Here is a 13,255-nt window from a genome sequence, read left to right as displayed (position 1 = left end):
AGATTTGGGAGCTTCAATATGAACCTGCTATAGCCAGCAAGCTCCCCCCTCACCCCACCCCAGCGCACCCACCCCCACCCCCACCCCACCCCCTGCCTTTCCTTCGCTTCCCTCCCCGACTGTCTCTGACACAGGAGCCAAGGGTTTTAAAGTGTGTGATGTGTGATAGAGCTTAGGCAAGCAAAATTCTAGGGCACTACAGTGCGTGTGATATATTACATTATTGAGTGTGTTCACTCAGATTTAAGGCACATAAAATTAAAAATACTTTCAGGGCACAGAAGTATGTGACATATTACCAGTCACGGGGCCCATCATGCAACAGTGATTAATTGGACACACTGGCATTACAATATTGAAATGAAGTACCTTTTACACACTTAAAACCCATTATTTTACGCCCATTAATTTGAAAATTGGAGTGAGCTGTAATTTCAACTCCCAGCAAAAGCACGAAGCAGTATAAAACGACTGATTTATGATAAAAGCTTCTTTTATAACTACTGTTCGGAAGAATTGCGGCAGCACACCGTACATGCGGAGATAGGAGGAGCGCTATATGCTATAAAAAAGACAAGATATGTAAAAACACTGAGCATAGCTTGTTATTATCATCCCAGTGGTAATGGTAAGAGGAACCCCACATAAACTGGATGGCATATATGAAATGAAATTAGCGCACAGTTTTGTAACCTCAATTATTCTGTCTTCATTTGCGAGGGATGTCGTAACAGAGGTCTGGCGAGTCTCTGACCTGCTGAAGCGTAACAGCGAGAGAGAGGCCAAGCCGCACGTGCACATCCTTGGAATCAAAGTGGGAAATGAGGGAGGGGATTTATTCAGTGCAGTACATTAAATTATTAGTGGTTAGTGTGATATATAGATACACTCACGGGGTGATAGATGGGAACATGAACCGATGCATGGACAGATGGATGGAGGACTGATAGATAGATAGATAGATAGATAGATAGATAGATAGCCATCCAAAGCAAGTGGACGGCAACAAAGAAAATCATCTGATTCCTCGGATATCAGCACTTAAATTAAGGCTTACTGCCATGATTATGTGTATTGATTTGTTAATATAAGCATTAGCATTTCAGATCAATGGGATTAAAGGATTCAGGATAAATGGTTTTCTTTTCTGTAAATTGGCAACACATCTTGAATTCAAATTTGTCTGCAAATGAACGCCGATAACAGTAGCATCGCAGCAAACATCGGCTCTTCACTGTATGCACTGTGCAGGCAGACTGCTGAAGTCACTGGAGCGGTGTGAAGCCACTGACTTTCTAATCATTTTGCTCTCGTGAGATAATACAGCCGCACAGTTTCCTGACTGTAAAACCAGACGCCTGCTCTCGATGAAGCGTACATCCGATTCATTGCATGCCATGCATTTCAACTTGAGGTGAGCATGCATTGTTGGAGAGAATTTTAATGGACCCCTGCTCTAATTGCTGTCTCGCAAGCCTTAGTGTGGAGCTGATTAGAAAAACAGCACATTGTCTATATTACACACAGGTGAAAAACCACTGTCACTTAGACACCATCACTCTCTGCAGCCTGCAAATGGGAACCAGTGATTGTACCGTCAAGATTTCAAATTTAATTTGTAAAGAGGGAGACCTTTAAAAGGCTAATTGGTTATTGTGAATGTCAACATCTTAAAGGGGCAATTTTTACATGGCCATAAAGGTAAGCCACCATGGAAAAGATGGCCTTAATGAGAGGTGCTGGATGAAACTACGCTTGGTATTGTGACATTTTTAGAAGGGCTCCAGCCAAGCCCTTCTGTTCTGGCTCTCTGATACATCTGACTCGGAGCACGGCCTCTGATAGCGGTGACTTTGGGAGCTTTACAAATGTCCCGTACACATATATATCTTGAAAAACCTCTAATCCAACATGAATACATCTCTTAGACCAAGCTACTGATCATGTCATGGAGGAGTTCCCTTCCAAAATGACATTTGCACCTCTTGAGAGAAGTGACGCCTGCTTATAGAAACATGAAAGCAATAGCGCTATTAAGGGATAAGCACCTTAATGCCTCATTTGATAAAATATTAACATTTACTGTCTGGAGATACTGGATAATGAGCTTCAGGTAATGATTTCCAAAATGAGTATAAACCGTTGCAAGGAACAAATACAGTCTGGTTAGAGCATGGTCTGCCTCGGGTTATAAAGTTTTTCTCTTTCTGTTTTTTTTTTTATAAACAAATTAAAAACTCTATCCGGCAGTTTTATGGATTTGTTGTGTGGACAGACAGTTTGCCTCTCTAGGAAATGCACACAATAAATCAGGTCATATCACTGAGTCTTCAACCTTTACACCTACGATGCTTAACACTCCAGCTAAGCAGCTATAGGGGTGGAAGTACTTGTCAAAATTTGACAGCAGTGAGTCTTTCCTGGCCCATTCCATGACAGATAGAGATCCAGAGGTGGAAAATTGTTCTCAAATCCTTTAGTTAAGTAAAAGTAGAACTACCGCAATTAAAAAATATGCCAAAAAGTCCTGTATTCACAGTGGTACTTAGGTTAAGGTGTTAAAGATCATGTATGTTAATAGCTGTTAACATATGTGTTAATATATGTGTCAGCAGCTGCATTTACATGGACCCTAATATTACACTAATAATCAGAATAATAGCCCAATCAAATGAAAAATGCCTCATATAGCCACGTCAATCAGAAGAGGCTGGCCCGATATGACCCAATCAGAAGGAGAGGGGTGGTGTAAACCTTTGCTAATCTGTTCAATAGGATAATTGCTGCCTGATAACCATGTAAACTTGTAATCTGATCGTTCTGTCTGCATGTTTGCCCTACATAGGGGTAACATTAGGTGACATGACGAGTTACTGGGAGGCACAGAAACACGGCGGTGGCAAAACACAACTGGTCTGTGGCTGATGCAACTTTTTTATTATAAAAATTAAATCTTTAAAAGATTGTTGAAGGATTGTTCGTGGTTGAAAGCCTCGAGATCAACAAACAAGTCACTGAAAAGACGAACAAACCCCGAATCCACCTATTCATCAACCAAATCAAAAACAGCTGGAACAGTTTGAAGGCTGCCTGCCACAAGGCTCAAAGTCAAAAAAGCAAAAGTGGTGCTGATCAATCCAGTTTTCATTTTTACAGTCTTATAGACGACTTGATGGGAGAGCCACCACTGGCAAGCCTGTATTATAGGTTTATATTATATCTGTATTTTCGGCAAAAGTTAGTCTGATTAAATGCTTTGGGGCATGTAGATGCACATCTTATCGGATTACTTAATTTAGCGTGCATGTAAACAGTGAAGCTGGAATCTCTGATCAAAATGATTTTGATTTGCATGATCGAGCTGAAGAAATATTGCCCATGTCTCCAAGGCATGTATATCAATACATTCTGATTTAAGTATGTGCTTATAAGTATCACAATGATAAATTACTGATGTACAGTATTTCAGTGTATCATATTTGATGAGCTTAAAATGTGATTCTGAAGAGAAACTATGTCTTTCAGCCATAAGATATAGTGCAGGCAAAAGTACAACATTTGCCTCTGAAACATAGTGGCATATGAGTTTTAAGTCTCAGAAAAAAAAAGTCAAGTAAAATACCAGCAGCACAAAATTTCATGCACAGTACCTGAGTAACAATAGCTTGATCCTGTACACCTCTCAGGATATCAGACCTCAATGTAAGTTCATGCCCCCCTCGCCCCCACCCCCACCCCCACCCCCAACACAGTACTGGAGAGCTGTGACAGAGCAGCCAGCTGTAATGAACAGAAGGTCAGGATGTCATGGAGAATATGATCGGCAGACAATCTTTAAGCTGGCTATTGAACTGCAAGCCCACAGCAAATGCTGAAGAGTTGAAGTCATGATTGATGTGGGTGGTGTGCAGTTGTAAAACAGCATGCAACAAAGGTCAGGAGCACAAAAGCCTTTCTATGAGGAGTTTGTAAAAGGCAATAATTATACTTAATCAGATTTGCCCTTCTGCTAACCATTTCATGGCTTTCTTCCAGGAATTATAGCCTGTCCTGATCTGTGTCAGAGGTACTTAAGCTGTTCCTTATTTTCTTCTTTCACTCTGAAAATCGTTCTTCATTAACTATGGGAACTTATCTTTGGCTTGATAACTGCATCATGGGCCATTCATCCACCTCTGCATCACCAAAGCAAAACAGCCACTGAAACCATACCAACCAAACATACCCTATAAGACCATACTAGCCGAGCATGTGGACTAGTGCAAGGAGTTTTCTTTAGCAGCGTATTTTACACAACATGAGTCCATGGAGCATCACACAATGTCTGAAAAGCATCTTCACAATCCTTCCTATCAGAATCCTGAATCAAAAAGACAAGAAGAAGAGGAAGGAGAGGAATATTTAGAACAAAAGCGTCCCTTAAGATAATCCAGAGCACCGTACAGCAAAGAAGAAACCTAAAATGGACGACATGAAGGTACAGCGAAAAGACAGGCCTACATGAAACACGCTGTAAGGGTTTGGCACTGTTGGTGCGCTCAAATGCATTATTACTAAAAGTGACAACAAAAAAAAAAAAAAAAAAAAGAAAAAAGAAAAAAGAAAACATCCTTGATGGGGGCTTACAATCAAGTTCAGAAAGAGGAAACATGCCTCACACACTGACAAAATAATCCTTATTGATGACTTAAGCCTTTTGAAACAAACAGCCAGAGCCATCTTTTTTTTTCCTTTTTGTTGTTGTTGTTGTTGTTTTCATTTTGCTGTATCGTGCTTAAACAGAGCTCCTGCAGAAACACACAGAACACCAGTCTAACCAGTGAAATCTGCACCAGCTTGTGCCACAAACCCGCCCCAATCATTCTCATGTCATCACAATTGTATCTTTTATCTGCATTGTTCGTGGGAGTGTGAGGAGAGATAATGTTTCTCAATCAGATCTATTTAACGAAATTATTTGACACCTGATCGTTGGTTTTTGACAATAGCCTTATAGCAGCAATGAAACACTAGATCATTTCTCATCTGGTGTTTTTGCATTATTTAACCACTAATTCTATCTACTGTGTAAATTAGCCTGTTATTACTTGGGCATCTGTCTATCACCAGCACCTGCAGACTATTACAAGCCAAGCTGCAAGCTGCTGTGGTTTTGTGCCAATACAAAACCAACCTCTGAATAACAGGAATCATCTAATTCCCCACACTCTTATAGCATTGAAGAGAGGAAATATACCCCACCAAAAAAAAAAGAAAAAGAAAAAAGACATTATGTTTTACACTTGTTTGTCAGAGCACTTCAGCATAAGTTTTACAGAGTTGTGCTCCCTTGACCAATTACTGTCTATGCCAGCTCAAGGAAACTGATGAATTATTGAATGAATTGAAGGTTAGTGCAGCATAATTGGCCTGTCGTTCGTGTCTAAGCAGCTCTCCTTGAGGAAAATGCTACTGCAGATCATTGCTTTCAGTCAGTCAGGCTGTCATCCTGCCCCTGTGTTGTTCATAATGGTAACTGCACTTTTTTTCCCCAAAGAAGACGGAGCATATACAATATGTAGCTTTGCCCACCGTCTGAATGATGTTCTTCCTGTCGAAGCAGCCTAACCACAGTAACTCATTTCCTATTCATCAGTGTTGGGTTTGTTAGACAAAATGTATTATGTTACTGAGCGCTTGTTTTTATTTTGAAAAAAATAATGCCATTGCTTTATATTTTTACTCCCTGAGAGTAGTTGGTCACACTAATCGTTATGTAACTTTTTCTGTTGCACCTATGAAACTACAAATCATCATCCTTGTAACCAAAAAGCCTCATGTCAAGTGTTGGTGTCCTCTTTGTGTGATACAATCAAAGCAGAGCGAACACTTTTACCAGGAAAAAGTCAAACTTTTCAACTATTGTTTGACTGAATACTCATCCATACTGCCTCAGTGTGTGTCCTTGTCAACTGACAGGACAACTTGGCTTGTATAATGAAAACTAAGTGATGGATGAAGCTTCAATCAAACAATTTAGAAGGGGAGGGACTGAAAACAAAAGCAGGAAAATACTTTAGGCTGGTATGATGTCATTATATGAATTTAAATAGCTGGCTAATCTGTTGCACTACAGTTAGCTGGTAATAATTGTGTAACACCATATTGACAACGCTGATTACAGTGAAACAATGCTCCACAGATGTGTGGGTATGCCCTCCAGGAATGCCGCCTTCTTGGGTAATACAGTTATTAAATAGAAAGCTGCTTGACTCCAACAAGTGAGAAGTCAAGGTAAGATGGATTACATCATAGCCACTTATAAACAGGCAACTGCAAGGTAATTCAATGAACTCGGCACACACATAACCTGCCTGTGTTTGTGTGTGCATTTGTGGTCATATGTGTGCATTTTTGCATATGTGTGTGAGTTATAACCCTTCATTCATTCCATAATATTCCAAAGGCACCAAAAGCTGCATTGAAAGAGACCATATCAAAGCATCTGAGACTATAAATCAAAGCAACTCCAGACTTTCTTGAGCAAGAGAAAAAAAAGTATCTCATGATCTATTCGGTAAGGAGAATTCCACAATTCCTCTGAGCCAAAAATCTGTGAAAATTTGACACAAGCTGCACAACGCAAGCCCCTGAAATACTGACAAGTGGATTCCAGTTCTTGAAGCTGAGTGGTGAGTGTAGCTAAGTGGTGAATTTAGCAGTGGAGTACCCATGGTCAGTAAAATGGAGGGGGTGATAAGCAGTGTAGGTTGAGATTGGAGGTGCCCAAGGCTGTCAGATGAGGGTAGGCGCGGAAAGAGGTGGGACGGAGCCGAAACATGTCAGTGGTTTAAAGAGGCTTGAGGGACACAGAAAAAATAATGTAGATGTCACTGAAATCCAACGTTTGCATCTGCTATGGGTTGGAAAAAACACAACTTGCAAACAGAAAATAACAACCACTTATGTTCAAGGTAATATTATTTTACAGTGCTAAGTCCTCACTAATTGTGCATTAGCACAATATGAGGGGCTGCAGGGGGCAGGGCCAGGTACATTGCACATTCAGGATTTGGACAATTATATCACAGTTAAGAGTAATGGGTCCATTTTCTGTGATTTTCAGAGTAATACAATCTCAGCTGCATTTTTTCTAGTTTTTAAATTTGGGACCAGCGAAGGAAAAGCTCTCAGTGAATTGTTGATTTAGACAAACACAAATAGATACAAAATGGGAGGGAGGGAGGAAGGGGGGGCATTGCTGAAAATATTGGAAAAACAGTTTTCCAGGGGAGAAGCGCTATTCTCAAATATTGAAGATTTCAGCATCGGACGCAGGAGAAAAAGCCATGTGAGATTCGAGGAAATTGATGCGTTCTTAAAAGTCCTATATTATCCTTATCTGGGCATGCCAGTTGCACTTACAGATACGATGGACCTGCGCCAGCCAAATCAACCTATTTTATTGCTGCAAAGCAAGTGCGCTCCCGAATAACAGATAGTGATCATTTGTCAAATTACCACGGGCTCAGTGGGCTGCTCCATTCTCCCGTGGCAATCGCTTTAAAATGAGACTATCAACCACTTACTTACCCATGTTGTCTCATCGGTTCGTTTCCTCTGTCCTCCGTAGCGCAATCCGCTGCACAAATCACGACTTGCTCAGTGGCGCTCTCCAACAACTGGCACCGTGGACCGCGGAGCACTGCGCGTCTCTCAGAGCAACACGAAGGCAGACTGACCTGCCTTCATTCTAGATGAACAGCTCAAGCATCTATAATGGGTTATTTAAGTTTGCACCCATGCCTCCCGAGTCGACACACCACAACTTTTGAGCTCTAACCGCGCTATTAAGCCCATAGCAAGTTCAAAGTAAAACGCCTGGGTATGGGGATGCATCCGACCGAGAAAAAAAAAAAAAAAAAAAACGGGCTCCGGGTACAGGTACACGCAAAAACATACAAACAAACAAAAAAAGCAAACAAAATCTAAATAAAACACACGTTGCAAAAGTTAGACATGGAAAGTAGCTTTAGTGTACAGCGGGAATCAGTCACGGACGGAGACCGTATCCTGTGCGCAGACGTCGACATCCAGAAAAACGGTGTTGCACGGCGGCGTTCACGGAGAGGCAGGCTTGCTGCCGGACCAGGATGGCACTGTCAGGGCTCGTGTGCATTTGTGAACAGGTTACGTGTGCGCGCCCGAATGCGTAGGGGACGTTTTAGTGCGTGTGCGCGTGCTCGTGATTTTTTGTATGTATGTGTGCCTGTGAGAGAGAGAGAGAGAGAGAGAGAGAGAGAGAGAGAGAGAGAGAGAGAGAGAGAGAGAGAGGATTTCAGTGCAGTGTTTAACAGCTGTGGTTGAATATGAGCTTCAGATTTTATGTTTTGTTGTTGGTCTGTTTTTTTTTTTTTTCTCACTAATATGTATCTTCCTCTTCTCAACTCACCACTTTTGCAAATGCAATAGCAGTGTCTCCCTTTTGTGATGCTTTTCCTCCCTTAGCCTTTCATTATGCAGGTGTTGTTGTGCTGGGTATGCTGAGGGCTATGTGGTAATCATTACAGTATGAGTGGGTAGCCTGATCCCACCTCGTGTTGCATAATTATTGTGGATAGGAAGGCTAAATGCAAGAGTTGTATTGGAGCAAGAGAGAACACATGCTGCTTGACAGGCTTTCCAGGCCAACTTTTTAATTCATCCTGTGGTGAAACAGGCAGGTCTATTTTCAAGCTGCTTCTCTCATTAGGGAGCATGTCAGACGTAATAAAAACCACAGAGGAGAGGGGTTGGGAGAGTGGAGTCACATTTTGTGGCAGATGTGATGTGATAAAAGTTGATCAGCTTTGTACCATATGGAAGCCTCTGTGCATCCTATTGTTTTTGACTGTCGTCTGAATGCAGATTGGACCTTTTTGGCACGAACAAAAATCCTGACCAATCTTCCTTTCATCTCAGCCTCCCTCTCTCTCTCTCTCTCTCTCTCTCTCTCTCTCTCTCTCTCTCTCTCTCTCCCTCTCTCTTTGAGTCAGCGTGTGAGCACCTTGTTGAGGTTCTCGCCATAATTTACGCACGGACCATATTACTTTCATATATTTGATTTAGTCTCACCATATTTAATCACTTCAAATTGTGATTAATTTCTGGCATGGTGTTTTGTCTTCTAATTGCTACTTATTATGGATGATTCATACACAAGAGATGTAGAATGACGATAAATTTTCAAAATGTCTCCATTATGAGATATGGCTCCAGGCAGACTTGTCTTTCAATTTAGTCTTGTCAGATTAATTTGTGACTTACATAAACTTTCCCGATGGGATGACATTGAAAGTATGACGTGCAACGTGGACAGTGGACTTCTACCGCTATAACTTTATTTCGGTGGTTTTAACCATCGCGCTGTTACATTGTTTGATTTGATATGAAGTAAGAGACACGCCTGCAAATATCTGAACACTGTGATCATTGCTAACTTAGCTGCTATCTATCTCAGTCAGGTTGTCTGAGGCATGTCCTCCAGCATAAAGCTTTGATAATTTACATTACTGTGTAATTATTTTCTGCACGTCAAACTAAATGTAGGCGTAAATAATAATTTAACTGTTGACTTTGTATCTCTTAATTTAGTCTTGCAAGCTGAAATGGAAATAGGTGATGTGATCCGCGTGAATGTGCAACAACAAGCCATGGAACATCAAAAGATGAATATAGTGAATGTAAACTGCCTTGTAGCACTTCTGTCCTCTGGACCAGAACCAGAGTTTTATGGCAGTGCTTTACGCTTATGATGTATAAAAACCACATATGTACATCGCTGCCAAATGCGAATTGTAATTGTAATTGTAAACTAAGCAAGACAGGCAAATATGTACAATATATGATCCTTTGAAACTTCTGCTTGTTTTTTTTTCCTGCAGCGTGCAAAGCAGCTACAGAGCCTGGCTTACTGATGAAACAAACTCACAGTAAGGGGTTATGGCTCATCTGATCGTCAGCGCACTTTCACCTAGCCAGTCACTCACTGTGAACAGCGGTTTTTCCTCCGTGGTGAGCATCACCTAACAAGCTCAGTCACCTCCTGGTGCATGCTGTCTTTGACTTCCCGTTGTTGGCCCAGTTAGTGTCCGATGCGGGGAACTGGTAACAACTTGTCAGCCATCCGACCATCCAGCCTATCATACAGTGCCATGAAAAAAGTATTTGCCTGTTTAATACGCTGACATGTTTATATGTTCTGCACTCGATCACTAGTACCTTCAATTTAACACCATTTGTAGTTTTTATATGTAAAAGACCTTCCCATGTTATCTCCCAGGAAGCCAACGATTTCCGTCCTCTGATGCAGTGCAGTACAGATAGTGGGCAATCATCTGGAAGAGAGTGCCGCGGAAAAGGTTGGAGATGGTTAGTTACTGTTTGGGTAACTTTCAGGGGATTTTTAAAAGTACATACACGGCTGTGAAAGACTCGGTTAACACTTAGGTTTCACGCTCAGCACTGTTGTCTGAGCCACGCTTGAAAGGAAGTTAACTGTGAGGGAGAACGTCAAATTGCACTTGTCTGGGCAAGTGTTGGCTCTTCGGTCAGAGGGGAGGCGGCTCTGTGATACCGACTGTTTTCCGAGGAAAGTTGACTGCTCAGAAAGTTGCGAGAAGTGAGCAGATGTGGTCACGCGCTGATTTGCATATCAATATATTTGCTACAGCCGCCGCTGTTAGACAAGGAAGGGATTCAGCTACACCTCGTTTTGGGAAATGCTGTCAGTCCTCTTTGGATTAGACAAGCAAGTGGCACAGCTCCACATCAGTTGTACATATTTGGTGCCAACTGCTTTGAAGTCAACGTGTTAATATTGTTCCCCATGCTTGGAAAAAAAAACCCTCCTCCAAAATGGATGGGTGCCACTCTCTTGCCATTTATTTTATTTTTTTAAACTTAAAAGCAGAGTGAGCAGGATTTTCCCAAAGAAAAAAAAAGTATTGACTCATACACTCATATCATACAAAAATAATCACTCTCAATTATCACTTTTGAGCCACTAGAAGTGTGTGTTAGTGTGTGTGTCTGCAGAGACCCTGCCCTCGGCCTGGATTTTCTTGTTTTGTTGAGTCCGAGACTCTTCTGGGCGTCGGCCTTTGGGCAGCGGGTGTGTAGCTCCCGGCCAATAACAGTGCACGGTGCCAAACTGATAACACAACATCCAATAGACATTACAAAAATCACGGACGTGGGCTGCAGGAAAAAGGAGGATCAAGCGAGGCGAAATGCCAAGCAGACAAAACACATTCCAGAACGCGAGTGAATCCGCGGTTGGCTTTCACTGAAGGAGAGGATGAAGATGAAGAGTGAAGCGGCGCTGGCTTGTCTTCTGTTGGACAGGCAGGTGCTGGTGGGCCAATTTTTTTTTTTTTTTCCCTAGGACAGTGACATTACATTTTCGGCAGGCATTTCATTCTGTTGCCATGCTAAGAAACAACAGGTAGGTGCTGGTGTGCCAAATTTATTTCCCAGGACAGCAACATTACATTTTGGGCAGTCATTTCATTCCGTTGCCATCCTAGGAAATGAAAAGTCGTTGCCAGCAGTTTTCTTAGCCAGGAAGGAAGGGCTAGCTTTGAATGTTGTGTTTATCATCCTTAACTTACAAATGCAACTCTGCTTTTAAACGTCTACTATGCGATTACACTTGACCACTAGATGGCATCAAGAGCAGCAACAAGTTTGTATGTAAACAACTGACAGAGCTGCTCCTCGCTCCCTCCCTATCTCTCCCTGACTCCAAAAGTATATGAAACTGCAGAATTGAGGCATGCAGGCCTAAGCTCTGTGCCTGCAGGCTAATAAGCAAAACCAACTGTGGTGTGTTTTATTACGTTTCTTATCAAGTTCTGTTTTTGACTCCAAACTTGGCATTTTCGGCTCAGTGGCACCGCTTGCCTCGTCTGCTGGGCCGACTCAGGGGGAGAGCGCTTCTTTTAAACAGGAGAGTGAGCAGAGCTCGACTCTGTATTTGGTTCTGTTAGCAGAAATTGCAGAGGAGGAGAACAGGGCTGAGCACAGCAGCATGGCTGTTCTGCGCACACATTAATTTCAGGATTATTAATAGGCTCCAAAACAGCATAGCACATGTTTAACTACAGGATATTAAAAACATTTAGGCTAAGAAGGGCTTCACTAGATCTGTTTGTATAGATAGATATATATAAAACTGCATTCTGCTCTCTTGGGGCTCAGCATCCATACACCTACATGCACTGCCTGAAAAAATAACATCACCTGCCTGTACACATTTATAGGCATGTGAACATGTTACATGATCCTAGCTGGCAGGCTGGTGGTGTTTTTGTTTTTTGTTTTTTCCTCTCTCATGATGTACATGTAGGTGCCTGGATGCCCCGTGATTGCCGGCCCATTGGTTGAATTATGGGATTCTGTGGTAGCTCATCACTCATGTTATGTCCCCCAAAACTACAACTATTCCCAAAATGCATGCGGTACATTTGCCAGAGCCATATGCTGTCGTTTTGACTGGCAATGCAATGAGGGAAGACGGGCAAATTGTGACCATTTTGGGTTTCTGTCACGTCTAGATGTGTGGCATCCAAAACAGTCACAGTCCACAAAAGTCACAAAACAGGTGCCACTTTACGTTAATTTTGTGCTTGCTGTTTTTACTTTTTGCCTGTTTGTACTTTACCTCCAGATCATAGCACATTTTGCACAAATAACTGACTGCACTTCAATGCACTTCACTTTCAAATAGATAAAAATAAACTAATAGGTCTCCATTAAAATGAAAAAAAAAAAAAAAAATACTATAAAATATACAGGTGAAATAGTGCAAAAAATAAAGTGCAAGTGAGATGTAGAGAGTGGAGCAAGGCTGTGACTGGATATAAAAAACAAAACAATGTATGCTTTCATTCTGGTTCTAGTTAAAAAAGCAGCATTTTGCACAATTTGTAGCTGTCCTGTAGTGGTTTTTCCACATAGAAGTCCAAAGAGAAGTGCATTACAGTAGAGAAGCCTGCTGGCGATAAAAGCATGCATTAATGTCTCTATCATTATCCTTGAGAAAAGGTCTAACCCTTCATAATATTTTTTCAGGTGATAAAAGGCAGGTTTAGTTAAATCTGTGACATCTGCATCAAACCTCAGGTCGAAATCAAAGACAAAACGCAGCTTCTTGCTTTTGGATGTGCTGTAATGTTCTCTGGTAGTGACTTTTTGTAACTGTGTTCTCTCAGGCTGCCTGGTTCCCGTTAACTTT

This window comes from Myripristis murdjan, chromosome 12 (assembly GCF_902150065.1).
Source record: "Myripristis murdjan chromosome 12, fMyrMur1.1, whole genome shotgun sequence".
NCBI lineage: Eukaryota > Metazoa > Chordata > Actinopteri > Holocentriformes > Holocentridae > Myripristis > Myripristis murdjan.
This window is presented reverse-complemented; position numbering follows the sequence as displayed.